Here is a 27037-nt window from a genome sequence, read left to right on the forward strand (position 1 = left end):
AAACTGCTTTGAACCACGATCATGAGAACTTATATCTAACACCTGGGAAGTAGAGATTGTTATGACTATGGATCTTGGGAAGAAAACTCTGAGAAAGAATAACAAAAAATCCACTTTATACACACTAAAATTCATCTGACTTAGAAGTATATAACCTGCAATCCCACTTTACCGGGAAGAATGAGGTCACTCAACATGATTCTTTACACATAGGAGGTGTTAATAATGTTTGTCAAATTGAAAATACAATCTCAGTTTCCTTAATTCCTCATTTTTAGCAACTTCATCTCCTTTTTCCTTCAACAAAAGAAAATCTCTCATGACTCCTCAATACAAACTCTCTCTGCTTGTACCCATGATACATACCATTTCCCCTTTCATTCTTGTAAACCTTGTTCCTACATTCATCTTTTTCTCAACTTTAGTGACTTCTCCACTGACTTCTTTCCAGCTGCCTAAAATTAAGTTTAGGTCTTCCAAGTCATTTGAGCCTTCTGTGACAACTCAGCTACTGTGCCTTCTGACACCTCATGTTGATTTCTTGAGAAGGTTGACTGCACAGGGCACTCCTACTTCCTCAGTACTCACACTCTTCTAGAACTTGAGTTCATGTTTCTGCGCCTGGAAAAATCTGCAAAAACTGTCCTCCCTACAGTAACAGGTAACCTCTTAATTATCTAACTGAATGTACCTTTTTCAGTTATTATCCTCCTTCATCCTTCTCATGCTTTTCACACTATTGACTACCTGTTCTTTCTCTAAGCAAAATGATTTTATTTCCTCTTCCATCATCTAATGTATTCACCCCTGTGTCACTGGAAAATTTAATATGTGTCTTTGATTTCTATGCCATTATCCAAGTTATTTATGAAATTATTAAAGAGTCTAGGGCCAAGCCAAGATCTCTGGAGCCTTTTATTTCTTCCAAGATGACATAAAACCATCAAGTCGCTACTTGTTTTATTTGTCTATTCAACCGTCCTAAATCCACTTAATAGTATTATAGCACAGCCTTCCTCTTTCTGTCTTTTCAGAAAGAATAGTAAGAGACCTTTAACAAATGCTTGGTAAAAATCCAGTTTAACTCCTAGAGAAGTTGCTCAACCAACTGTTCTAATAACCCTGTGAGAAAAAGAAATTAAGTTAGTCTGGCAAGATTTGTTCAAGTTGAAGCTACAATGGCTCTGCATGATCACTGCTTTTTTGGATTTTCAAGAACTTCCTCTTTAGTGAGATATTCCAGAATTTGCCAGGAAAAAAAAATCATGGTTGTTGGTATGCATAGTATGTAAACTCAATTCTCCTCTTTATTTGAAAATTTGACCATTTAATCTAATTCCCTCATATGTTGTCCCGGAATGTGAAGAAAAAGGAGCGGGTATTTTTATTTTTGACAAGTTTGAGTAATGTTGAGAAACTTCCTGTTTAATCATGTTTGTTCATTTTAGTGAATTTCACTACAACAAATTATTTTAACCTTGATGTTGTGATTCGAAATCTGAAACAGCACAATTAACTTGGAGATAAAATCTGGATTAGAATCAAATCTTGAAGCATAATCACCATAATTATAATGCAATTGTAATGGAATCTTAAAATGACAGGAAGATTAATAAATTGTAGTCTTCCATGCTAACATGCAGCCCTCCTATAATTTAAAGTTAGAGAAATGCTATTTTTTAGGGTTTTAATGGAAGCCATTTAAATATTAACACAGTATAAATGTTTCTGTTGTTTACTTGGAAACACCTCCAGGGCACAATTTTACCTTTAGAACTTTTTTATCTTCTTTGATGAAATGAACCGTATTAAGGTTAGCAAAGCTAACCAAAAATCAAACTGAATTTATTTTTCCATTTAATTTATTTTTCAAATGACAAGTATTATTTTATCTCCTTCCCACTCCATCCCACCCCCAGTTTAAAATAAAAGAAAGAAAAAAAGAAAGAAAAATCTAACCTTCATAACAAATATGCAGTCAAGTAAAACAAATTCTCACCTTGGTCATGTCTGAAAATGTATTTTTCATTTGGCATCTTGAATCTATTACTTCCATGTCAGGAGGTGGGTATCATAGATCATTATCAGACCTCTACAATCTTAGATGTTCATTTGATTAAACAGAGCTATTAAGTCTTTGAAAGTTGTTTATCTATATTTTGTTGTTATTGTAGAAGTTATTCTCCTGGCCCTGCTCACTTAACTCTGTATTAATTCACAGAAGCTGTCCTAGGTATCTCTGAACCCATTTCTTTTGTCATCTCCATAGCACAATGGTATTTTTATTACATTTATATACCATAATTTACTCGATCATTTCCCAATTCATGGGCCTTCTTTTACTTTCCAATTTTTTGACCCTAAAAAGAGAGATGCTATGAGAATTTTTTATAAATTGGTCATTTTCCTTTTTTTTTTTATCTCCTTGGAGCATAGGCTTAAAAAATGTATACCTGAGTGAAAGAGTATGTACACTTTAGTGACATCTTGGGCATAGTTCCAAATTACTTTTCAGAATGGCTATACAAATTCATATCTTCAATAACAACACACTAATGGACCTGCTTTCCCACAACCTCTCCAGTATTTGCATTTTTCCTTTTCCTTTTCCTTTTTTTTTTTTTTTTTGCTCCTCTATGACATTATTATGGGTATGATATGGAAGCTCAGTGTTGCTGTAAGTTGCATTTCTTCAATTATTTGTGATTTGGGGCATTTTTCTAATATCTGTTGACATATGTTGAAAAGCTCAAGTGTCCTCCTTTCAGAACTATTTATTCCAATGACCATTGTCAATTGGGAAATGGCTCTTATTCTTATAAGTTTGAATTGATTTCTTATATATCTTGGATAGGAGACCATTATCAGAGAGACAAGCTACAAAGATTATAATCCAATTAACTCCCTACTAATTTTAACTCTACTTGCTTTATTTCTGTTATCACAAAAAGACAGACTGAGACAAACAGAGCAACTCAGAGATAGAGAAGGAGACAGAGGAGAAAGAGAGTATCAGACTGACACAGAAATATGGATAGTGGAATGAATTGGTAGAGTCAGAGAGACTGAAACAATGAGCTAGCAGAGTCAAAGAGACTGAAACTGACAGAGAGACCTTCTGGAGGAGAAGATGCAATTCAAAAGTTTACTGAGTTTTAAAGAGAGAGGGCTGAGATACCGTAATGTTGAAAGGAAATTCAGCAAAGACTAGAGTTGAAATACAGGGAACTGCAGGAAAGTTAACTTTTGGCTGAACTCAGTCAATTTGATTCCCAGATGCTTTATATTCTGGAGGTTCTGTATGACCCACCCGGGCAGAAGGTTATAACCCTGCCCAGCTATAATTCTAAATGAGTACTTTAACCTCCTTTTGTCTCCACCACCTCTGTTGAATTGGAGACTGGGAGACTATTACTCCAATACTCTCAATTTACATGTTGAAGATATAGAAGCTTAGAGAAGTTAAATGACTTGCTAAGAGTCATAAAACCAGTAAGTGCCTGAGGCCAGATTTGAACCAGATTTTCCTGACTTTGAGCTCAGTGCCCAATCCACTACACCATGCTACACTTAACACAATTGTAAAATCTTGATTAAATAAGGAAATATTTGTTGTTGTTCATTTGTACCCAACTCTTAGGGATCCCATTTGGGGTTTTCTTGTCAAAGATACTATAGTGGTTTGACATTTCCTTGTCCAGCTCATTTTACAGATGAGAAAACTGAAGCAAACAGAGTTAAATGACTTGCCCAGGGTCCCACAGTTAGCAAGTATGTTTGAGGTTAGATTTGAACTCAGGTCTGCACTGTAGCTGCCCTAAGAAAATCTAATAGCCCACAATAATTAAAGATTTTCTAAATAGCATTTTAGTTTCTGAATAGGTTAAAAACAGAATGAATGAATGAATGAATGAGCATCTAATAAGTGATGCTCTAAGCTCTGAGGATACAAATAGAAAAAAAAATAACAGATAATTCTTGCCCTCAAACATGTCACATTCTAATAAGGGGAGATGACATAGAAAGGAATTAGATGAAGGTGAGATGATAAGATCCAGAGGACTTTAGGATACAGTGGCAGTATACATGATAAGGCCTTGTGGTCCTTCATCTCACTGGAAGGCTTGTAGTTGGTGACTCCTAACTCATCCATAGAGTAGGAAAAGCCATATTGGATGACTGGGGTCAGAAGAAAAGCAAAAAGAAAGAACTTCACTGGTTGCTCTTCCTACCTGAACTTCCCAGATAGGGGTCTCAGTAACCTGGGAGCTGACTGGAGAGGAACAAAGTGAAGTTAAGTCAAATCAACAAGCATTTATCAGTGCTCATGATGTGCCAAGCACTGTGCCAATACAATCAAAAAGAAAAACAGTTCCTACCCTCAGAGAATGTATCTTTTAGTAAAGGAATCAGTTGTTTTTTTTCAGTCAGGTCTGACTCTCTGTGATCCCATTTGGGGTTTTCTTGGCAAAGATACTAGAGTGATTTGCCATCTCCTCCAGCTCATTTTATAGAAGAAGAAATTGAGTCAAACAGGGTAAAGTGACTTGCCCTGGGTGACATGATGGCTAAGTGTCTGAGGCCATATTTGAACTCAGGTCTTTCTGACTTCTGACTTCCTCGCTATCCACTGCACCATCTAACTTCCTCTTAATAAGGGAAGACAACACATAAAAGTGAGATAGGGAAGGAGAGGTGATGGTAGGGATATGATAGAGAAAATCCTGAGTCAAGGATGCAACTTGAAGAGGAATGAAGCCATGTTTGGCCTGAGAATCCTTCTTAAAATTGAGATTCTGGGAGGAGTCAGACAATCAGAGTCAAGAGCCACAAGTTTAGATCAGCATTTAAGGAAAATTACTTTGGCAGCAGTAAATAGGATGAATGGGAGAGGGGGCAAATTTGAGGCAGATATCTTGCAATAACCAAGTCTTGTAATAATCTAGATGAGAGATGATGAAGACCTGAACTAAGGTTGGAGCTATGTGAGTGAACAGAAGGGACCAGTTATAGAGATGCTATAGAGGAAGAACAATTAAGATTTGGCCACTAAAAAAATATATGGGGGAGATTGAGAAGTGGAGGGTAATGCTAATGTTATGAACTTAGGAGTCTGGAAGGTTGAGGGTTCCCTCAACAGAAATAGTTAAGTTATTGAAGAGGGGATAATCTGAAGGGGAAAGAAATAATTTATATAGTAGACAAATGTAAGTTGTTTTCTAGAACAGTTGTGATAGAGAGGTCTCCCAAGCCATTCTTATTGTAAATTTCAGTGAAATTCCTCAGCATGATCTTTATCCTTCATGGAATGGCCATCTTCATAGTCTCTAACCCATCATTTGGGGCAACTAGGTGGTACAGTGGATAGAGCACAGACCTGGAGTGAGGAAGCCAGAAAGATCTGAGTTCGAATCCTGCCTCAGACATTGACTAGCTGTGTGACCCTGGGCATGTCACCTAACCCTATTTGCCTCATCTGTAAAATGAGCCGGAGAAGGAAATGACAAACCATTCCAGTATCTTTGCCAAGAAAACCCCAAATGGGGTCACAAAGAGTCAACAAATTGATCAGTCAAATTGAGAGTTATAGCAAGAGGAACCAATTGCCATACATGTAGAAATGTGCTTTTTGGTTGTCATTTGGCTATGATCTGCCAAGAGGGGAGGAAACTGTAGGAGCCAAAATAGAGGATGTTGAACGAACACGATATATGTAAATAAGAATCAATTCAATTTGACACATTTTCCTAAGTATTTTATTATTCTAATCTTGTGATTGAACAGTAATGCACATTTGCTTCTATTTTTTCTTCTTTCCTATGCTGGTCTTAAAAGATCTGCTTCCTCTTTGTCCTTGTTTATAAGGGTTTCTTCCTGTTTGTTTCCTTGTTCTTACCCAACGTGTTTCTTCTTTCCAGCTCCCTTCACTTCTCATTTCTGCATTTACTTTTTATCAAAGTCTTTCTCTCTTTCTCAATTTTTAAGCCTTCATTTATCTTTTAATTAAATCACCAGGGGGGGTACATACCTGAAGCCCTCAGGGCTCACTTTGAGCTGGAGAAATAGAGAATGCTCTCTGCTACTTATAAACAAAATGGTCATTTGAATGAAGTGTAAGAATTATTTTCTCAGTGAGGTCAATTTCTCAATTACTTCTAATATTATACCAGCCCATATGTCTCCTTTAGAGGTAGAGCTATTTTCTGTAATAGTTAACATTTCCAATTTCTTATCAATGGTATTTCTGCATTTTTTTTGAGTTTGTTCCTTACTTAATATGGAAATAGAGTCTTATATCGTGAAATCAGGGCTTGGCATCTGTGGATTTTCATGTTTGAAAATAAGGGTTTGAAAATAAGTAGGAAACCAATCATATACTCTCTTTTCGACTGAAATGATAAAATTGTAAAAGAGCCAATTGGGTCATTTCAATTGTTTAAATAACTATAGTTTGTTAAATTCTACATTTGGGAAATCAATTATGCAGATATTGTTCGTTAGAAAAGCCAAAACAATCTTAAACTGACCACAGAATGACTAGTTTGGTGGCCATTCAGAGAGAGCCATACCGTGAAGCAAGGTCTAAATCCAACAATGTCTCATGAGACTTTGGGAATCATTAGGTGATTTTTTAGAAGAATAAATCAAAGCACCAATAAGAATGGCAAACTCACATAAGAATACTGTAAGCTCTGTGATAAGAATGGTCATGTCCCTCATTTCTCTGCATCCTCCATAGAGCAAGGCACAGGGTCTCCTTGCACTTAGCAATAAATATTTTGATGATATTCATTTTATGGTGCCAGTTGCCACACTCTTCTTGCTAGTTGTGTGTTGGCATATTTGTGCAAGATTTTCTTTTGAACCCTTCATGTATATACTTTCTGCATTGGGCAGTTTAAAGCATTTTGGTGATGGATAGAGTTGTCATTGTTATCATTGTGACAGACTGAAATTTCCTTAGTTAGAGGGGTTATAGCTATAGGGGCACAGATAAAGATTGAGAATGGAAGCATAGAAAAATTGCCAAATAAGGTAGAAAAGCAAGGTTTTATTTTAAATAATCAGAATTATATTCAGGTCTAATTGTTCTTTATAAGCAAAAGGAGCTAGTGGGAAATGATCTGATGACAGGAGTGTGAAGCTTGTGCTGTACCTAGAAAAGGAAAGAATGGCTCAGAAGAGTCAATTCAATAAGCAATCAAAAAAGATGAGGACTAATATCAGATACGGCATTTAAGAGATCCTTGGTAACTTTGAACTGATCAATTTCCATTGATCAGTAAGGCATATCTGCTACATACAAGGTTCCATGCTAAATGTTGGGTATTGGGATAGTAATCTCAATGAAGGTAAAAATCTCAGCAATATATCTCTGTCTTCATAACACCTATCTTTATCACTTCTTCCCTATTTCTACCACTACCCTAAAAAAGGACCATATTGCCATTCACCTCAAATCTTGGATAAGTCTGATTTCATGCATATGATTCCCTTTGCATAAATCTAGTCATGTTACTTCTCCACTCAGAAAACCTTCAGACTCCCTACTATCTATTACATCAGATTCAACATCCTCTTCCTGGTAATTAAGTCCTTCCACAATTGGACAGCAATACACCTTTCCAGTTTTCTAGCTTTATCTCATGTCATTCTTTTCTCTATTCCCAAAAGATGTTTGTTCTCTGAATGCACCCTATGCATTCTCTCTCCATGCCTTTGTCATATAATTCCTTGTTCACATAATTCCTTTGAAATGACCTGTCTCCTCCTATTCAACTACTGAATACCTAACTATCCTTTAAAATCCCAAAAGAAATGGCACCTCTTTCCTCCCCACATCACATAGTCCACACACTGGTAATGATTTTATCTGTGTATGGTCTTATCCTTGTACTAGACCATGAACTCTAGGAAGGTTGGCCCATGGCCTGATCTAAACTTTATGCCTACCCCAGCACTCTCCTCTGGACACTCTCCATCTCAATGATTTTTTTTTCCAGAACTACATTCAATATTCTAGGTCTCACCAGGACAGACCACAGGAGCTGTATCTCCTATATATTCTAGAATATTCAAGTTACTTGTGGTTCTTTCCCATACAGAAGCAAACTTTTCAAAGACTTGTGATTTATCTATTAAAACATTCTCATCTAATAGCATTTATGGTACATAAAATAACAACAATTATGATAGCTAACATATAGCCCTATGTGGTTTTCTAAGCACTTTATATACATTTGATCCTCATAACAGCCATTGGAAGTATAGGTACTATTGTTATCCCCATTTTATGGATGAGGAAAATGAGGCTAAGAGAGATTAAATGACTTGCCCAGGGTCACACAGTATTAAGTGTCTTAGACAGGACCAACACTCTTCCTGACTCCAAGTGCAGTATTCTATCCCTAATGCCATCTAGCTATCACATAGAGTTTGTAAACTTTTGTTTAGTGGTTATTATAAAAATAGCTTATATTCATATTTAGTTTACATGACATACAGGTATAGAGGAGTGAGTACAGGTATATGCCATACTGTAAATCCTGCTTCTCTCTGCCTTTCCCTTTTGTTTCCTCAACAGTCCATCTCTACCAAGATCCTCTTGGTCTTGTTACAGTTATGATTATCTGCATTCTGGTCCCTCAATGTATTTAGGACTATTCTCTCTTTTTTAGATTTAGGACACGATCTAGAACTAGAAGGAAGGAAGGAAAAGAGGAAGGAAGGAAGAAAGAAAGGAAGAAAGGAAAGAAGACAGGTACAGATAAGGAAAGAAGGGAGTGAAGGAGAAAGGAAGGAAAGAAGGAAAGCAGGAAAGGAGGAAAAGAGGAAGTAAGGGAGGAAGTGAGGGAGGAAGTGAGGAAGGAAGGAAGGAAAGAAGGAAGGAAGGAAGGAAGGAAACAAGCATTTATTAAATGCCTAGCATGTTATAAGTACTTTACAAATATCATCTCATTTGATCTTCACGACAACTCTGAGAGGTGATAAGTATTTGCAATTGAGAAAACTGAGACAAAGAGGTTAAGTGTCCAGGATCACACAGCCAGTAAGAGTCTGAGGCTGGATTTGAGTCTTCCAGACTCCATACTCAGTGCTCTATTGGACTACCCAGCTAACTCTTAAGGAACCTCAGAAATCATTAGTCCAAACCTCCCATTTTATGGATGAGGAAACTGAAGCTTAGGGAGGTAAGTGGTCACATAGTTAGTAATCATCAGAAAGAGGATTTGAATGCAGGTTCTGTGATTCCAGAGTCAGTGTTCTTTCCTCTATATCACCCTTCACTGACCTTCCTTCACATTGTAAAGGGGACATTTCTCTGCACTGCCAAGAAAAAAAGAAAAATATAAGCTCTCTATATATTTATCCCAGCAAACCATTTTATATATATGTATATATATAAAATGGTTTGCTGGGATAAATATATATATATATATATATGTGTGTTTGTGTGTGTGTGTGTGTGTGTAAATATATATATATATATATATATGGCTCTATTTGCAGAATAAAGTTGAATGTTTAGAGAATTGTCTAGATAATCGTAAAAAAAAATTAAATTTACATTTTACCTCAATTATCTGAGTATTTTGGGCAAGAGTAGCCCTTGGGTTTTATTATTCATGCAATTGTCTTCCTCATATTGCCTTTTCCCTGAGAGCAGCCTTTTCTCCTGTCTTTTCTTCATCCAATCCATCCTTTGCACCATATTCCTGGAGGCTGCCATGACTCACCAATGGAATTTGCTCCTTGTTGTGGTCAGCCAGGCACCAACTCTCATGGGTCCAGGATTTGGTGGATGACACATCTGTTTGTCTCGGCTTTGTTTAGCTTGCAATTGTACATCTCTGGGACCTGAGTTGGAAAAAATATTAGCTGCAGGCAAGGAGTGGAAAATTTTCAGGTGGATGCCATTTCTGGCTTGTTTATAAATATTTGAAAATATACACTCCACTGGGTGCTCCAGGTTTGTAATGCATATTTTCACTTTAAAAATATAATAAACATTGGAAACATGTAAAATACCTCTGTACCTATAGGAAACATGATGGCTAAAGGTGACAGCAAACCAAAATATATTCTTTTATGCATAGTAACAGTCCATCAACAAGCATTTATTAAACACTTATTATATGCCAGAGACTGTCCTAAGTTCTGTGCATTATGCTTTTATATTTAGGATTCCTCAGATAATTCAAATTTTGGTATTCCTTACCCATGGACAGATATTGGTTATATCTATCCAAGTGAAAATGTGGAAGATGCTTCTTTCATGGGAACATTTACCCTTGTCACAATGTGATCTAGATATAGTGGTGGTGATTTTCAGCTTTCCTTTCAATTCGTTTCATTAAATACTTGTTGAGTACTTAGTATTGGCTTCACACTGTGCTAGTATCCTGAATGCTAGGCTGATACTGGAATGTGCTGAACACTATACTAGATGCAACTGGTTACTTATCAAATGCCTTTTAAGTGCATGTGGTATTATAATTAGTCATCAAGCACTTATTAAGTATTTACTATGTGCCAGGCACTGTGCTAATCACTGAGGATACGGAGAAAGGTAAAAGCATGGTGTTTGCCTTCAAGGAACTTAATATTTTAATGGAAGAGATAGCATGTAAAATGAAAACTAAGAAAGAGGTAGTTTCTGTTTTCAAGGAGCACACAGTCAGTAATAAATAATAGGATTACAGTTATTCCTTCCACATGACGACTTTCCCCATCAGGGTTTCAATATATCACGGGTCAACCTAAGAAATTAAGTGAGAATTTTTGAAGAGTTTTGCGTTAGCTACAGACTACACTAGAAGGCTGGCAGATGACACAGTCTATGACCAAATATTTAACCTGCATTTTACAATAAAGTACTTTGAACACCACATAAAACAAAAAGAAAAAAATTCAGACTTCTTCTCTGGTATGAAGGGAGGGCCAAAAAATTTTATTCAGATTTTCCAGATTGTGGGGTCATCGGCTCCCCCAACCCTCATGATGTGGAAGGGATAACTATGTATCTTAAAATGAGAGAGAACTTAAAATTTATTTAGTGCAACTCCATTAGTTTTTCAGATGAGGAAACCAAAGTCCCTAGAAATTAAATAATTTGCCAACAGGTGCACAGGTAGTAGGTCGCAGAGCCTCAGGTCCTATGACTCCCAGATCAGTGAGCTTTCGCTTTCATCACACACCTGCTATGCTATTAGTAAGGCATAAAAGACGTACACAAAAGACAATATTTATGCTATGCAAATAAATTCACTTAGTCAGTCAACATTTATTAAGTACCTATAATGTTCCAGGCACTGTGCTAAGTGCTAGGGATACAATAAAGGCAAAAGAAATTACCTGCTCCCAAAGACTTTACTGTCTAATGGGGAGACAACATGTAAAAAAGTATATGTGTGTGTGTGTGTGTGTGTGTGTGTGTGTGTGTGTGTGTGTGCATAGGATATGTTCAAACAAGCTATCTATAGGATAAATAGGAAATCATCACCAGATGAATATTATATTATGTTTCACTAGTGTTTGAATACAGGTTGACTCAGGATAGTGTACACACTACTAAAAACGAGGTGTCTTTGAAAGGAAAACATGTAGGTATATACAATGACATTACATAAAATGATTACGTATAAGCATGCAAGGATGGAGAACCTGCCCTTTGGGGCTGCAATTGAGGACCTAGAGGGCCACATGTAACCTCGAGGCCATAGGTTTTCCATCCCTATGTGTATTGGGAAGAGGGGAAAAAGATCTTATTTTTTCTAAAAAGTAAATATTTCTTATGTGTTGTGATAGGTAAGGACCCTTCTTTGACATTACTCTGCCATTTATATTTCCTGGCTGTGTATGCCACACCCCAGGAACATTCTAACTAGATTTATTGGTTAAAAGTGTGTTGTGCCAAGAGATGAGCAGTAGGAGATGTGCTTTTGGAAAGAAAAGACTCATGGATTTTGCCCGCCCTCTGATGTTCCTTCCCTCTCACCTTCCCCCACTCACAACATGACAAAGGTGAAGTACAACAAACGGTCATACTTATTTTCCTCCTTTCCCCTTTCCTTTCAATAGTTCTATCGAATTTTCATTCTCTGCCTTGCCATCTCCACCAAAACATACTAGTCATTTATATAGAATTTTAAAATTTGAAAAATGTTTTACTGATATAAATCTCTTTTGAGCTTCACAACAACCTTTTGAAGTAAGTGCCCACAGGTATTAGTATTCTTATTTTGCAGATAAGGAAACTGCGGCTTAGAGAAGTCAAGGACTTACCCATGCTAATGTAGCTAGTTAAGTAGCAGAGGCAAGATTTGAACCCATGTCTTCCTGACTCTAAGCCTAGCTACTGCAATGAGTGGCCAATGGAGTAATCACAAACTTCACCTCTCTCCCTATGTCATCTCTATATCTCATCCCCCCAACACTCATCTTAGATTGAAATCCATGCTCTCCGAGGACTAAAGCTAAAGATGTCCATTCCCTTCCTCCTCTGGATCAATGAAAAATTGCCTACTACTACTACTATGTTTTGATGACAGACAGGATTTTTCCCTGGAACTTCGACAGATTTTTCTCTTCCTAGCATGGAGGGACTGGGGAGCTGGTATGACGCCAAAGATAGTGATGTCTTTTTCTAGCCCACTATCTTGTCTCACTTGTACAAAGAGTATGGTTATAGGTCAAAATTTCTTTGGAAATGAAATAAGCAAATGAGACCTGTATTTGGATCAATAAAATCCAGAGATTCTACTATATACTACCTCTGTATGAGAACCTATGCTAGCATGTGAATATCCTAAAAGTGTGGCATTATCTTATTCACTTTTGTTCCCTATTTTTATCTTTCCAGAATAAAAACAAAGAGCCTTTGGTTACTGATCCTAAGAATCCAGAGAAATACTCCCAAGTTTTGGTGGATCCTAAAAAATTATATGCTGTACTGCAGAAAGCAAAGGAGCAGACATTTCATAAAGAAGTCACCTTGTTAAGTGAACTTATAGATCTCTTGTTCAGTCCTCAGGAGTCAGCAGAAGCTTATGGATTGGGCCTGAAAAGGAAGGAAACAAAAAAGAAGAGCCTTGACAAAGTTAAAGTGTCAGCTTGTGAAGGTAAACACGACTTTTAGATAGTAAAGAAAAGGAATGTTCTCATATCCTTGGTTTATAGACATTAACTGCCAAAGTGTGTATGGTAATATGAAATATAAATGAGTAAACATGAGAATATGTTATTTCTCTTAACATTATCATCCCTGCCATGCACTAGAATGAGCTGTCTGTCATAATCTGCCACACTGGGGAACAATGAGATAGGGAGCAAATTATTTCATAGAAGTAATCCTGCCATAAAATTCCCCAATGAGTTTATTTTTACGTTTTTTTAAATAGCAATTCAAAATCCTTAACTATAAATTGTGACAAAGCCTAGGTAAATACTAGCAAAATCTATTGGAGAGTTGAGTCTATTATCCAGGTAGTTCTAACTCTCCAAAGGTTTTCTGTCTTCAATATTGTGAATAATTATGGCAAGAGTAATTTGAGGTAGGCCTTTTTTTTTTTAAGTAATCTATATAATTGCCTCAATTCTCATATAACTGAAGCCACAGTGTTGCATTGTTTTTTTTTCTTTCCTGCAACTTTTATTTGTGTACTAGGACACTGGTAAAACCATCTGAAAGCATCTTGATGCTCCTTTTCAACTAAGCTAGTAAGTCATAGTCATTGCATGAGTGTATAATTAAGAGGAACCAGAAAAATGGAAAGCAGAGGCATTGGTTTGGGAATCCAAAGACATGAGTGTGGTTCCTGGATCTGTCACATAGCCATATGACCATGGGCAAGTCATTTACCCAGGCAACTGAGTGGCACAGTGGATGATACAGTTCTGGTCTTTGAGTCAGAAAGACCTAGACTTAAATCCTGTCTCATAATCCTTACTAGTTATGTAATACTGTATGAGTCACTTAACTGAGGTCTCTCAAACTCAGTTTTCTCATCTGTAAAATGAGGATAATAATCACGCTTACCTAATACATCTATTATGGAGATTGTATGAAATTGCACACACACACACCCACATATGTAAAGCACTTTGCAAGCCTTAAAGAGCCATATAAATGCTAGCTATTATAATTTTTTTTCCTCTTTGAGCCTTAATTTCTGTATCTGTAAAAGTATGAACCTTCACTTCCTCATAGTTACACTAGCTACCTCACAGGGCTTTTGCAAGGATCATTGAGATAATATATGTAAATCATAAAGGTCTGTATAAATTTGAGATAATAAAGACAACTATACCAGACATGTTAGTATTCAGGGATGAGGAACCTGTGGCCTCGAGGCCAGATGTGGTCCTCTAGGTCGTCAAGTGCAACCCTTTAACTGAATCTAAATTTCACAGAACAAATCCTTTTATTAAGGATATACATGATATCCTATTGGTTGAGTTGATGTGATCTTTAAAAGATCATGGGGAATGGGTGAGAAGCTATATGACTAAAAAAAGTCAAATATCCTGATTTTTTTAAAGGGAGTAAAATCTGTAAACTATTGATTGGCAAGTAATCTTGACTTCAGTTCCTGGCAAAATCCTATAAGGCATTATTGAAGAAACAAAAGGTGATCACAATCACAAATAAGCAGAATAGTTTAATCAGATTAGCCTTGTTTTTCTTCTTTATCATGGGACTAATAGACTTGAAATAATAGACAATGATGGAGCTATAAATTGCCAATGTAGTATCCCACTTGGACTTCTCATTTTGGCACTCACAGACTATAGATTTGAACTCTAGAGGAGTTGCCCAAGGACTACCACCCAAGGGTTCCAGATATTTTCTAGGTCCACACTTCTGAAACTACAGCTCACAGACTTCCAATATGCTTCCCTTTAATAGTCACAAGATACAATTAATTTAAACAAAAAGAATTTACTAAAATGGCATGGCAATAACAGTAGCTTTTAAACATTACTTCCATAAGCATTGGGTGTGCTTTAGAGTGAAGAGTGGGAACAAACTTGCAGAACATTGGTAATAGAGTCTACATATTTAGTGAACATGTATAAACATACATGAACAAAATGATTCATGCCTCTGTACTGCAAGGCTCATATCCTTTCTCTTCTTGTGGTGACCTCATATTGCTCTACCCTGGAATCTCTGTCTTCACTGGGCCATTTATGCAACTGGGTTACCTGGGCCTGCTCTTCTATGCAGCTCAACTACAAAATGGGTAGTATAGGTGACACACAGGATGATAAAAATAGTCAAGATCTAAAAAGATCTTGATAGTCTAGAATAGTGGGCTAAATATAAAAGATCTAATGGAATTTAAAAGGATAAAAGTGGATTCCAATGCAGAGAGTCAAAAATCAACTTTCCAATAAATAGTTCATGTGGAAAAGAAAGGGTTGTTTTAATAGACTGTAAATTCAATGTGATTCAGTCATCTGATATCAGGAACCTCAAATACCAATGCAATCTCATGTTGCAATGGAAATTATTCCATCCAGAATTAGTGAAATCAGAGTCCAACTGTTCTCTCTCCTGATCAGACCACATCAGGAGTATTATCTGAAATTTAGGGTGCTGCAATTTAGAAAGGATATTTTTAAGCAGGGAAGTATCTAGAGGAAAGGGACCAGGATAGTAAGGAGCCTCAAATTCATGCTATTTCAGGATTCATTGATGAAACTAGCATTTTTTAGCCTGGAAAAGAGTGGACTTGTAAGGAGCATGATAGATGTAGTAAAGGATTTGAAGGACTTGGAGAAAGTCCTTCAGCAAGATTTTGCTTCTTGGTCCCAGACAGTGGAACTAGGATCAATGAATGAGTACTTAGGACAGAATCTTAACAATTAGAACTGTCCCAACGTAAAATAATCTGCCGAGAGAGGGAGTAGTTTTCAGAGTTCTAAGTAGCAATCTTAGCACCTGGGGTTTATGGGGCTAATACTTGTGGGGGATGCTATAGGAGAGACCCTCATTTAGGTAGAAGTTGAATTGGATGACATTTGATGTTCCTTCTAAATGATATTCCTTGATTGTTTAACCAGGATTAGTAGTAACAAAAACTGTGACATAGACAATATTTGACTGTAGCATCCCACCCCATCTTTTGGAATCCCCGTGTCTGTTCGTGTTTTCCCCATCTCCAAGAAGCCAATGCTGAATCAGAGTTGCCCCCAGAAAACTGAGAATCCAGCCCATTGCCCTAGACTCCACATTTCTGGAGATCTTGAGCTTGATTGAGATATCAGATTGGAAATAAGGAGAGACATGTTAAAGGAGACATGTTAAGTCAGCTAGGTGACTGCAGTGGATAGAGCACCAGGTCTGGAGTTAGGAAGACCTGAGTTGAAATTTGGCTTTAGATATTTACTATCTGTGTGACCTTAGGCAAGCTCACTTAACTCTGTTTGCCTCAGTTTCCTCATCTGTAAAATGAGCTGGAGAAGGAAATGAAAAACTATTCTAGTGTCTTTACCAACAATAATCCAAATGGGGCCATGAAGAGTCAGATGTGACTTAAAATAACTGAACAACAAAAATGTTAGGGGAGAGGATGTAACCCCGCTAAATATCGATACTACAGCCCCTTATACGAGGACACTTCAGGTAGGTCTTTGGTCACTTCTTATCATCTTTAAGGTTGTCCTTTATGTTTATTTTAATATTACTATAATTTCAGTTATCCCTTCCACATTACATGGTTAAGGGCAGGTGCCCCCGTGACCTGGAAAATCAGGCAAAATGTGTTGGCTCTCCCTTCCTACCAGAGAAAAAGTCTGATTATTTTTTCTCTTTTTCTTTTATAGGGTATTTACAGTACCTTACTGTAAAATTTAGATTAAGTATTTGGTCATAGGTTTTGTGTTATCTATTGGCCCTTGCAGTCATCTGCAGCTTCCACAAAACTCTCAAAAAATTCTCATTTAATTTCTTATGCCAACCCACAATATACAAAAACCACAATGGGGACAGTCGTGATGTGGAAGGGATACTGTAAATAAACACTTGCAAGACAAGGGCGGGGTAACAATGTCTCTAGGCCTCAGCACTTCTATTTGTAAAATGAGGACAAAAACACCTGTCCTACTTACTTCCTAGAGTCTTTGAAAAGATCAAAAGAAAAACAACAATAACAACAACCCTTCTTTGATAGCTCAAAAATGATATACAACTATAAAACACTTAAAGTTTAAGAAAACAGTATGAAAAAGAAAATAAAATATCCCTAACCCTGGAGATCAGCTATCTCTATATTCCCTGGAATAGAAAACACATACTTATTTTAGCTCCTAGACCTAAAAAGAAAATTATGTTTTACCAAGATTAGTAAATAATAACTGGGACACTAAAGAATCATGAGTCATAAGTGCCAGTTTCCATTTGCTTTTACGAATATGCATATATCTGGATATTCTATCGCATAATACTGTATAGACAGCAGTGTGCCTAGAGCATAGACCAAATGTAGGCAAACCCAGGGGAAAGCATTTCCATTGGCCCTCCCCCTTGATGAGACAAATGTTTTAGTGCCCTGTTACAAGAACTGTATAGGGAAATTGTTCCAAATATTACTGCAGCATCATCAACTTATTCAACAGTGTATGTTGATTTTTGAAAACATCTTTGCTGGTAAATTGGATCCAATCATATCTTAGCTTTATTATAACGGTTCTATATTCTGCAGGCTTTCTACTTCTCTGTGTTAAATCTTTGAAAATGTGTGTGTGTTTGTGTGTGTGTGAGAGAGAGAGAGAGAGAGAGAGAGACAGAGAGACAGAGAGACAGAGAGACAGAGAGAGAGAGAAGAGATTCCTGTACTCATCCAAATAATCTTCCTAAAGTATAGATGTAACCATACCAGTCCTCTGATCAGAAATTTTTAGTGGCTCCCACTAGCTATAGAGTAAAATAGCAACTCTAACAGGACATGTTATTTCCTCAATATGGCTCAAACCTATCATTCTATTCTCATTTTATTCTATTCTTTGCCATATCCTCGACATTTTATCCCAAATAGACTACTAGTTGTCTCCCTCATTTATTTCTAATAGAAATGGGAAGGCTCAAAGGAAATGATCTCCCAGATTATGCTAATATACCCAGTTGATGCTTCATGCATGTCTATACATGTAATGGTATTTTGTACCATGTTCCAAAGTGGTTCCACACACAACCTTGCCCCTACTAGGCAGATCTTTAAGCAGGTGGTAGATGATTATTTGTTGGGCATATTGTAGAGGGAATCCTTTTCAGGCATGTATTGGACTAGAGAACCTGTGAGGCCCCTTTCAGCTTTTGGATTTAGGAATTCTTGATGGAGAGTAGCTTTCGCTGAATTCCATTTATGGGTGCTTCATTCCAATGCATTTTCTGGAAATGCATGAACAAGAAAACATTCTCTTTGGATGCAGTCCTATGCTTTGTTCAGGGAAACAGAGAGGAATGTTCATCTACACCCCCCATGGGAGAGAAAGGCTGATGTCTAATTCCAAAAGCAACAAGAATTGATTCAACTAATGGATTCAGTGAAGGTTTCAAGACCCCATCGCAGAGGGAATATGAAGCAGGTCGGAGGTTACAGTGCGTGGGAAAATTTTGCTATGAATTAAAAAACAAAAAAGTTCTCAAATTAAGCTGAAGCTGTTTCCTTAAAAGATATTAAAATAAATTGAGATAATGAGCCATTTTGTACCTAGTGTTGTACCCAATTCAGAAAAAAAAAAGCTCCGTGTTTAAGACTCTTTCAGTCTACAGAGGCATCCCGTGATATTCAGAATCTACCAGTGATGATAGATATCAGGTGCTCACCAGCAGCATTTTTAGGAGAGGACCAGTCATCTCTGGGCAAACGGTGTGAAACACTGAAAGGAACATTGGCTCCAGTCAGATGACCTGACAAGTCCCAATAATAAGATGAATAATGCTTTGATCTCATGTCCTGTCTCTGATATGAACTTTGTGATGTTGGGCAAGTTACTTCATCTCCCCAACTTTAGTCTCCTCACCAGTAAAATGAAAGGCTTAGACTAGATTACTTCTGAGGTCCTTTCCAGCTCTCAGTCTTTGATCCTGGGAGTTCTCCCTTATGGTGATAAGTGTTTGTTTTTTCTCTGAAGCTGTGCCTGGACAAGGTCAAAATATACAATCTACCTTCTTTTTTTCCCTCAGTTAATTTGACAGGAATTGTAGCCAATCTTTATTTTTGATATACTGCTGACTCTTTCTGAATGACTGACATATATTTAACTGAACTACCTGAATTGATTCAATGTTTTCAAGCCAAATAAAGAGAGCCTAACCCAATCTTCCCATCAATAACAAAAAGAATATACATTTATTATACTTAAATTCGTTAAAGTGTTTTAAAGCAAGTTGATATCCACAATGCCATTAGAAATTAATTACTCATTAATTGGTTTGTGTGTCTAATGTTTAAAGAAATCTATACTGCTAATGAATAGGCAAATTTAGGTTAATTTTCTCAAATTAGGTCAATTGGAACCTTTTCTACCCAACTTTGATCCCCTTGGCTGCTTTGGTTTGCCTCACCCTTAAATTTCTCACATTACCACATACTTCATTTTCTTTTTTAAATGGCCTCATCTCAGTACCCCAGTGTTATTTCCTTATAGCAAGTTAGGCATTTGAGAAAAAATATTAAGATACATATTATTAAGATTTATATTAATATATATTATATATATGATATATGTTTGAGGTCACTAGAATGAAAGAATGATAGCTGAAAGGGACTTTAAGGATCCAAACTGATTAATTTTAGGATAAGTAAATATATGAAACCTCATAGATTTATAGCTGGAAGGGGCCTTGGAGGCCATTGAGTTTAATTCTCTCATTTCATAGATGAGGGAAACTGAAGTACAGAGAAGTTAAGTGGCTTGGCCAGGGTTGTACAAATAGCGTCTGAGGTGGAATTTGAACCAGGTCTTCTTGACTCCAAGTCCAGCACTCTGTGTACTACTCCATATTGCCTCTCTGGGCCTGGTTTTCTAATTCATAAAAGAGGGGGCTGGACTTGATGACCTTAAAATGCTCTGCAGTTCTAACATTATAATTCTTTGGTTTTTATAGGTGAGGAAAATTGATATCCATATGAGGTTAAATTGCTTGTCAAAGATTAAATTCTAATCTTTAGTTAGTGTCGTATGCTATGGTGAACAACAGTGCCAGCATTCTAATTCAGCTCTCTCTCATTTCCAGTAAGAGAAGTTGATTTTTCTTTTCACTTTTCCACGCTGATTCTAGAATCTGGCATCTAGGACCTAGGATCCAAATGTAGGGGAATTTTGAACACATTCTTACGACCAAATTTCAGTAACCCTTAAAAGAGCATGGTGAAACAAAAACCTAAATGAAGTGCATTATGTCCTTCAATTGAGGTAAAATCATAAGCACAGTGTTTTGCCACATAGTAGGTACTGAATTAGTAATAATAATAGCATCTCCAACTACCTTTTGGATATCTCAAACTAGATGTCCCATAGACATCTTAAGGGCAGGTAGATGGTGCGGTGGATAGAGTGCCAACCCTGGAGTAAGGAAGACTCATCTTCTTGAGTTCAAATCTAGCTTTATATGCTTACTGATTGTGTAACCCTGAGCAAGTCACTTAACCCCATTTGCCTCAGTTTCCTCATCTGTAAAATAAGCTGGAGAAGGAAATGGCAAACCATTCCAATATCTCTATCAAGAAAATCCCAAATGGGGTCATGAAGAGTCAGATATGACTGGAAAATGACTGAACAGACATTGTAAACTTAATATTTCAATGCTGAACTCATTATTGTTTCACCTAAAGCCTCCCCACCTTATACTTTCCCTATTACTATAAAGGTCAATAGCACATTCCTAGTCCTTCAGCTTACAACCTAGGCATTATTCTTCATTCCTCACTAAGTCTCACCATCAACTATCATCCTCCTTTTGCCCCCATATCCAACCTGTTGCCAATGCATGTCAATTTCACTTCTCTAGCATCTCTCAGATATGCCTCCTTCTCTCCTCAGACCCCGCTACCACTCTGGTGCAGGTCCAAATCACCTTACTCTTGGGCTATCATTATAATATCCTGCTGATGGGTCTTCCTGCTTCAAGTCTCTCCCCATTCCAATCCACCCTCCACTTGGTCACTAAAGTGATTTTCCTTAAGCACGGGACCAACCATGGCACACACCAACACTCTTCCCCTCCGCCCCCCATGATTAACACCCCAGACTCCCTATAACTTCCAGCATCAAATACAAAATCCTCTGTTTTAAGCCTTTTTTTTTAACACACCTTTCCAGTCTTCTTATGCCTTACTCCTTGTTACATATTCTTCGATCCAGTGACATTGGCCTCCTTGCAGTTCCATGAATAAGGCACTCCTTCTCTTGGCTTCAGGCATTTTCTCTGGCCATTCCCCATGCCTGGAATGCTCTCCCTCCTCATCTCTGCCTACTTGCTTCCCTGACTTCCTTTAATTCCCAACTAAAATTTTGTCTTCTAGAAGAAACCTTTCCCAACTCCTCTTAATTCTAGTGTCTTTCCTTTCTTATTTGTTATGTATTCTGCATATAGCTTTCTTTGTATATACATTTGTTTGTATGTTGTCTCCCCTATTAGATTGTAAGTTCCTTGAAGGCAGGGACTATCTTTTACCTCTTTTTTGTATCCCTAGAGCTTAGCATAGTGCCTGACCCATTGTAAAAGCTTTACAAACTTTATTGACTGACAGATTGACTAATGGCTCATATTTATATAGTATTTTAAAGTTGACAAAATACTTTACATATATTATTTCATTTGATCCTCACAATGATATGTAAGGAAGGTGTTGTTATTATCATCATTCTACATTTGAGGAAACTGAGGTAGACAGAGGTTAAGTAACTTGCCAAAGGTCACATAGCTAATAAATGTCAGATTTGAACTCAGGTCTTTCTGAGTTCAGGCCCAATACTCCATTTGCTGGGTCACTTAGCTGAGAGAGGCTAAGTGTCTTGCCCAAGGTCATAAAGCTCATAAGTGTCTGAGGCAAGATCCAAACTTCACTCCAAGTCTACCACTTTAACCAACGTGTTACCTGAATTTGTTGAGTTATCTAATGAAAAAGGATCAGAATTAAAATATCTTTATATAGGATAACCTACTCAGCATTGATATGATCACTCAGGAAATTTTCAGCTGAGTTCACCAGGGCATCCTTCAACTGTTGTCAGTCAATAAGAACAACTATGCAGTGTTCTGATTAGATGGTTAAGATTGAAATAATTAGGTCAATGATACTTGGGTATATCAGTCTAGATACATGCAATCTAAGAGTTAAGAGACTGAGGTTATCTTCCCAGATTTCTCATGAAATGGCTGTCTGGCTCTAGACAAGTCACATAAATCTAGTTTCCCGTAGATAGAAAACTGCTAACAGTCTCTCCTTTTTCTAATTCAGTTCCCACAACTGCTCAAATAATCAGTCCAATGCACAGGTCTCACCATGCCACCCATCTGCTCACAAACTTTAGTCACTCCTTACACCTGATATAGAATATAGGAATAAAATATCAAATTTTTGGCAAAATATAAAATATTTTTGTTTTTATAAATGCCATAAAATATAAATACAATATTATAAAATACTATGATATTTCATAATTAAACTATCAAATCCTTAGCTTGGCATGGCTTTCTAATTTATAGTGCCAGCCTCTCTTTCCAGCCTTATTTTATTCTTTGTTCTATCCTGTGTTTTCTATTGTAACTGGACAGCTAGCTATTTATCCAACTCATCCTGTCCTTTCTCACTTCGATGATATAATGTTAATCATTCTTCATATCTAGAAGGCATTTTTTCTCACATGTTCTTCATGAAAATCTATTCTTAAGTTCTAGCTTCATTGTCATGTCCTCTATGACCTTAAGGGACAGCTAGGTGGCACAGTGGAGTGCCATACTTCGAATCAGAAGACTCATCTTCCTGAGTTTAAATTAGGCCTCAGAGACTTACTAGCTTGGTGACTAACCAAGTCACTTCTCTATTTGCTTCAGTTTCCTCATCTGTAAAATAAGCTGGAGAAAGAAATGACAAATCACTCCAGTATCTTTGCCAAGAAAACCCCAAATGGGGTCATGAAGGACCCCATTAAGGACATGACTGAAAATGACTGAAGAACAACTATGAAACCTACTTAAGTCCTCTCAGCTGGCAAATACCCCCTGTTTCTCAAAGTTCACTATCACTTTTTGTAAAGACTTCACCAATGCCCTTATTATTTTCTAGCTTGTATCCTATGCATTCGTAGTCTCATCCTTTATTAGATTGCATCCTCCTTTTTCATCTTTCTATTTCTCTTAGTACCTAAATGTTTACTTGCATATACAGTAGGCACTAATGTGAACTGAATTACATTGCTGGCTCTGAAGTCAACCTGTTTACTTTCTGCTGTGATCTACTATGTTTTTATTTTCTTAAAACACAGGCCATGACTATCTCTGTATGGCCGAAAGAAACCCCTCAAAACCAAATCTAAACGAACTCTAAAATTATACAGCACATCAGGAAGTGCTATACATACGCATACACACACATATATACATATATTATACATATATACATATGTGTGTATATACACACATATTCATGCACTGGATACTTTATATAGGGCATAGGAAGTGAGTAAGGTAAGAAGTTTATTTTTCCCTACTGATGACAGTTTTTAAAAGCAGAAAATATACACATATACATATATACACAATACATGTGTATACATATATATGTATCTATTGTATATATATAGACACATGTGTGTATATATGTACATTTGTTCTGCTTTTAAAAATTGTCATCACCAGGAAAAAATAAGTTTCATAGAATACTTCTTGCCTTACTCACTTCCCATACCCTATATAAAGTATCTAAGCCATAAATATAATCCTTGCATCCTGTTCCTTATTTTTATTTATGTGTTCTTCCATTTCAGTTTCACTCCTCTATGTTTAAATACATGCTCATTTCATTTTTATAGCAACTTGCAATAAATCTGTGAACACAAACCATAAACCTAAATTATAATACAAAGGTGCAAATAATATTGCAGGTGAAGGTTGTAAACAGCCAGTTGCTAGGAGGACAGCACGTTTATTTAAAGCCTCCTGAAGTCAGTTTTGTTCCATGCTTTTAATTCCTTTGGTTTGGAAGGGGTTTGGTAGTACCATAATTTTAACTTCATTTCATAAACACAGCCTTTGCTTTGACGCTGTCTCACTCCTTCCCTGCTTCACATTTTCCAGGCATTTCCTGCCAAGCCACATTTACTCTTTCTCATAGACGAGTCTTGCCAGCTATCTCCTGCTTTCCCTTGCAGTGAGTCCCTTCAGGCAGGCATCTAATGGTTCTTTGGAGCTCCGTTCTCTTTGAACTGCGTATGAGCAGAACAGAGACTCCAGAGTTCTATGACCTGGGAACCTGGCAGAAGCTTCCTAGTGCAATAAATCAAACTGACAATAAATTACTAGCTCTTATTTGGTCCAGCCTGACCTCAAATGCACATTGACTTTGAGAAATTCTCATTTAATTGCAGCTTTCACATTTTTTATTTGTGCCAGAGCCTGACAGTATTTTTTCTATGATAGCAAACACACATATATGTTCACATATAAGACATATGTGCCTGATTTCATATGTATGGTTATTTCATGGGTATGGGGAAGTCCGGTTTGGAAACTCTCTGCACAGATGATTATCAGCAACTCTTCTTTAAGTCAATATTAGAAAATTGCCCTGGGGGCTATTGCTGTTGTTGTTTAGTCTATTAGTGTTATCCAACTCTTTGTGACCCCATTTGGAGTTTTCTTGGCAAAGATACTGGAGTGGTTTGCCATTTCCTTTTCCAGGTCATTTTACAGATGAGGAAACTGAGGCAAACAGGGTTAAGTGACTTGTCCAATGTACTAAGTGAGGCCAAATTTGAACTCAGATCCTCCTGTCTCCAGGGCTGGTACTCTATCCACTGGGCCACCTAGAACTGAATCAATGATTTTCTGACCTCCAGGCTAGCTCTTTCTCTCCCTTATACCATTATATCATGTAGCCTTTAAATGGCAATAACCTTTGGAACTGGATGTTCTGCCAGACCTAAGATCCTTCCTAGACTCTAGGGCCTAGGTTGCTCCTACACTGGACATTTTGGAAGGTTTGCATCTGCAAAGTGCTTTATAGTTTACAAAAGACTTTCACATATGCTGTCTCATTTGATCAACAATCAAGTGAGATCTGATTTTTCCAACTGGGCAGAGGAAGAAACTGACATTTAAAGAGGTTAAATGATTTGTATAAAGTTTCTTGCTAGTAAAAGGCAGAAAGCACCAACTACTCCAGGCCTTCTGATACTTAATACAGAGTGCTGAGCTCAGAGCCAGGAAAAATTGGGTTTAAATCCCACTTTGAATACTCGCCTATTTGACTAGAGGCAAGTTATTAATGTCTCTGTTTCTCAGTTTTTCATCAACAAAACAGAAATAATTCTTAGAATATCAACTCCATAGGAGTATTGTGAGGTTTAAATGTGGTGATGGACCATCGTAGAATCATAGATTTAGATTTTCAAGGAAACTTAGTAGTATTAAAATATGTAAAAAAAAACACAAAACTCTGTGAAGCTCACGTCATATAAATGTCATGCTGTATGAATGTTATTATTGTTGTTATTGTCGTTCCACTACAGCCTAAATTACCCCCTTGTTCTGCTTTCCCCCAGTAATCTCAAAGATTTGTTGTATCTCATTAAACCCCTAACTTATCATTACAATTGATTAATTTGCTATGTTAATATGTTAATGCTACATTAAAAACCCTAGATTACAAATCAAATGTAAAATGTAGTAAATAAAATGACCATTTGATTTATGTGCAAAAACGTTGTAATTTTGATGTAGATTCAAAGAAGGGCTAGTACAGTGTCTGTCACATAGGTGTGTTGATTGATTGATTGATTCTATATTCCTTGGTAGGAGTCTTAAACTAGCCTTCAAGAGACAGCAAGAACTGAGGACTTAAATATTGGGATTAAATATTGGGGTTACCCTGTGGTAATGATACGGACATTCCATTCTTTGGACATTCCATGAAGTGCATTGAAGCCCAAAGTAGGGAGATTTTTGCAGTTTACGTACCGAGATCCCCAGAATTGTGAATAACTGAGAGTTTAGTAAGCATTCATCTTTTTGCTACTCAAATTACGAAGTATGAAAGAGAGATGGCAGTAATGGATACATAAATGGTTTTTTCCTTGAGGTCAAGCTGACTCTGAGTCCAATGCTTTTTTTTTTTAAAGAGAAGAAGATACCTGGGATATTTCCATTCCCTTGATATGAATACAGATAATTTATCAGTGGGTGCCATACATCACTGGCTCTCCCTCATCATTAATGTCATAGTTGTACTAATGGGCTCCTGACTAGCTCTTCAGCTCAAAGAGGATATTTTGGATTCTTGGTTAGGAGTCTATTATTTCTTTGTATTTACTCAGAGAAAGCTTCCTGTAAGAAGCAGACTCATAGGTGGTTTTTGAACCAAAGAAGAAAGATAAGATGATGGAGAAATGAAGGTTATTGAAAGACCAATGTGGGACAAAGAGGCTGGATAGGAACCAAGCAGAGCAGTAAAACAGCAGCATGTTGTGCCAGTGACATGAAAGTTGATGACCTGAAATTACTCTCTGTTAAATTCTTGGGGAACAGCATGATAGAAGAGAAAGAGGACTTAGGAGTCAGAGGACTTGGGTTTGAATCCTACCTCTGACACCTGTATGGCCTTGGGAATGTCACTTTACATTCATGAAACTCAGTTTCCTCAAGTGTAAAATGAGAGCATTAGGCTAGCTGGCTTCTGAGGTCCTTTTTACTTCTAGATCTGTGATCTATGAGTAGCAAGTGGTAAACAATAGTAGATAGCACGACATGAGAAAGTGGACTAAATCCCAGCTGAGCACAGACAAGAAGCTAAAAAAAAATACTTTA

The 27037-nt window shown here is 37.0% G+C and overlaps 1 long non-coding RNA gene across 1 annotated transcript in view; it reads left to right on the forward strand.

The window, feature by feature from the left end:
- Positions 1-360: 360 nt before the first annotated feature.
- LOC114053742 overlaps positions 361-27037 on the forward strand; it is a 39572-nt gene continuing 12895 nt past the window's right edge. Inside the window, exons 1-2 of the long non-coding RNA XR_003570415.1 lie at positions 361-661; positions 12863-13121. This is a non-coding gene — a long non-coding RNA (uncharacterized LOC114053742). The remainder of the gene's footprint in view (positions 662-12862; positions 13122-27037) is intronic.

This window comes from Vombatus ursinus, unplaced genomic scaffold (assembly GCF_900497805.2).
Source record: "Vombatus ursinus unplaced genomic scaffold, bare-nosed wombat genome assembly UNPS02014812.1, whole genome shotgun sequence".
NCBI lineage: Eukaryota > Metazoa > Chordata > Mammalia > Diprotodontia > Vombatidae > Vombatus > Vombatus ursinus.